Source organism: Ovis canadensis, chromosome 10 (assembly GCF_042477335.2).
Source record: "Ovis canadensis isolate MfBH-ARS-UI-01 breed Bighorn chromosome 10, ARS-UI_OviCan_v2, whole genome shotgun sequence".
NCBI lineage: Eukaryota > Metazoa > Chordata > Mammalia > Artiodactyla > Bovidae > Ovis > Ovis canadensis.
Window position 1 is genome coordinate 28442520 of NC_091254.1, and position 3566 is coordinate 28446085.

Here is a 3566-nt window from a genome sequence, read left to right on the forward strand (position 1 = left end):
ACCGACACTGCGAGGAAGCTGGATGGGGCAGTTTGACTGTTAGCCTCTATGTATGAAAGCAGAGAGTGAGACTAAAAGGTTAAGTGCCCTCTCTCAGGTTCCTTGGCAAGTCAGCAGCACAGCCAGAGCAGAACCTCTGCCCATGCTCCTCTTAACTGATACCCCAGGAACTTCACAGCCGTCACAGGGGCTGTCTGTGAACACATCAGGAAGTATATCTATCCTCTTTCCTTTGAAACTCAGCACTGAACTCTGACTGGGGCCCACAGCAAGTGCTCAGTAAACAGTTGTTTGATTAATTAATACTATGGATGTCCTGTCGGCAAGATTCAAGAAATAATTATTGAATCCATAGTGAGGCCTGTATCTCTGCCATCTAGGCTGTTGCTCAGCCCACAGAAAACCATGATATATTTCTAATTTTCTGTTTCCTTTAGGGCAACTTGTGAGACCAGTTGTCAATCCCACTTTCCAATCATATCTTTCTCTCAACAAGTTGATGCCCCTGTTCAGTAGCCCAGTCATACAGCCATCAGTCTGATAGACTCAACTATAACCTATAAAACATATTAGAAGAGCCCTTAAAAGTTTAACTTCTCATTTCATTAAGAAAATGTATGACTTGTTACTGCCAGAATCTTCTGTGTTGTCCAGAAGTCAGACACCAATACTAGGACACATGTGACTGAGTATCTGCTATGAGGGTCCTCTGTGCTAGTGGCATACAAGAGTTCTGAGACACTGGTGTGCCTAGACTGAGCTTTGGAAAGTGATCGGCATCCAAGCTGGGTTGTACAATAAGGGAGCTGGGGACTGTAGAGAGTAAGGAAGGGAAGGCTATGAGAATGGCTGTCCATTTCTCAGCAATGCTTTTCTTAGATGTTCCAGAAACAGTGAGGAATCTTCTCACCTAGATGAGACTGAGCTGAAGGAGCTGCTTGCTCATCTATTAGTTGCTACCATGATCATCAACCCTTGATGGTCCAGAATCAAATGACAAGGCAAGTGTTTGAATGTGCACTAGCATAGGGACAAAGTCGACATCCTCCACCCCCTTACTATGTATGCTTTCATTTTGCAGAAGCATTTTAGTGTTTTAGTAGCATTTTGCCTAATTATCTTTTCAAAATGGTTCAAGGAAGTCAGTGGTTGAACTTAGTCTTATTTCTCTTAATCATAATCAATTCTGATTACAATCCAAGAGACTCCCAACACTTTCTCACTCACACAGCCTTTGTTAGACAGACATATTGGTGAATTCAACTAACTCTGCATCCTCAGTTCAGTTTTCCAATTTCCAGTAAACTGACAAAACATCCATCAAACTATTTCTCTTGGAAGAAAATCTTATTTAAAATGAAGACCTTATGATAAAATGTTCTAATAACATTTTGAGAAATTGTAGAATATACAACCCTGGATTCATGAGTGCCAATATCAACATGTGGTTGTTCAATTTTATTATCCCTTCAATAAAACCATCTGAGATTTTAAGTACTTTTTCAACTTTTTATATCAAATGAGAGATCTGAGAGACACGCAGAGAGGACAGAGGAGAGTGGGTCCAAACTCCCTATCTCTTGATCCTTAAGTCTTCTTTATGTTCATTTTGCTTAACCTTTTCACATCCTGACTAGGCACATATTAACAAATATCTCTGAATATCACAAAACAATACACACACACACACACACAATATCTAAGTTAACAAACCTAAACATCTAAATATCAACCAGTCCTATTTAAAGTAAACTATAGACAAATACTTGTTGGGTGTTTCCCTACTGTTCAAGTAGGGAAGCTAATTTCCATTAATAGGAGTCAACAAATGAATGACTTAGAAACAACAATGTCTTCCTTTTGGTGTCCTGTTATTCCATAATTTCACTGTACTGAACATTTTTTACAGTGTCATTTTTGTTAAATTTTAAATGAACTAATAGAGGCTTTTTAAGGTAATTCTATTGTTATTTACTTTTAAAATTATGTTTTAAAATAATTATCAACAAACTAATTTTTTGTAGCTGCAAATCCAGGTTTTCATATATCCAGTTGTTTAAGGGTCCACCTATGCTCTGAGTTAATTTTTAAGCAAATATTGAGCTACTCCTATATTTCAGGCACTGTGATAAAATACTGCAATCACTTCCTATGGGGCATGTATTATTATCCTCATTTTTTATAGATGACAAAGTTCTGCTTCAGAAAGGTTAAATAAGTTCTCAAGGTAAGAAAACAAATAAATGCTAGTATCTATCTATGAATCCAGATCTGTCTTTCTCCAAGGCCTGTGCTCTTTTCAGTATATCATATGGTTTCTCAAATTTCAGAACCACCAAGGTTTATATAGATATAACACAAAAAAATACACACAAGCAGAGTAGGATTCTCTCTTTTTTAAAAATAGTCTTGGCATCCAAAAGACAACTGCACTGAAAAGACATATGAGTATCAGTAGTGAACTTCTGACATCTTGGTATATACCTGCCTTGGCTTTAACCTGGACAAAATCATTTTAAATTTATTTATTTATTTTTAAATTGAAGGATAATTACTTTACAGAATCTTTTTGTTTTCTGTCAAACTGCAACATGAATCAGCCATAGGTATACATATATCTCCTCCCTTTAGAACCTCCCTCCCATCTCCCTCCCCATCCCACCACTCTAAGTGGATATAGAGCCCCTGTTTGAGTTCCCTGAGCCATACAGCAAATTCCCATTGGCTATCTATTTTACATATGGCAATGTAAGTTTCCATGTTACTCTCTCCATACATCTCACTTCTCCTCCCCTCTCCCCATGTCCAAAGTCTTAATTAACATTGGACCAACCTTGAGGAATCAACCTTGCTTTTAGTAAATATGGTTTGTGAAGGAGATACTTTGCCATTTTCTGCACTTCTAAACAGTTGTGTCACCAGGTATAAAGACTAACAGCAGATTTAATAAACTATTTATTTCTATAAGGAGAGAGACATTATTCACTAAGAACAGACTGCATTTGGGGATACTATAATAGATGGCTGAAATAACAACTGAAATTCCGAATACATTAGAACCCCCAGCATGTTGCCAACCAATTAAAATTGACAACCAAGTAGAGCAAATACACATGGATAAATAAAATTCAAAATGTTTCTAAGGTGATCCCCTTCTTATGTCTTTACTAGTTGGTATTTTTCTTCCCTCTGAACATTCCAGTTTCAATTTGTTAATATTTTTCTGCTTGGCTTCTGAATTTTAATCAAATTGACTACCGACAGACATCAAAATTTAATTCGCAGGAGAATACCTTGGCACTTTGATGTATTTAGTGCTCTGATGTTGGGAAACTATCACTAACTAGAAATACTAGCTTTTGTAGACAATATATAATTTTCATAATCTTAAACCAGGATGGGAAAAAATAGATACTATACTAAATGTTTCAGCCATGTGTTCACCTCTCTGTATTAAATTAGTATTGGCAGCTGAGTAGGAGATTACAGGGTACAGCTGCTGTAACCTTCAACAGTAAATGATGCTTGCTGAATTGCCTCTGTGTGCCTGCCTCTAAAGCCCAAGA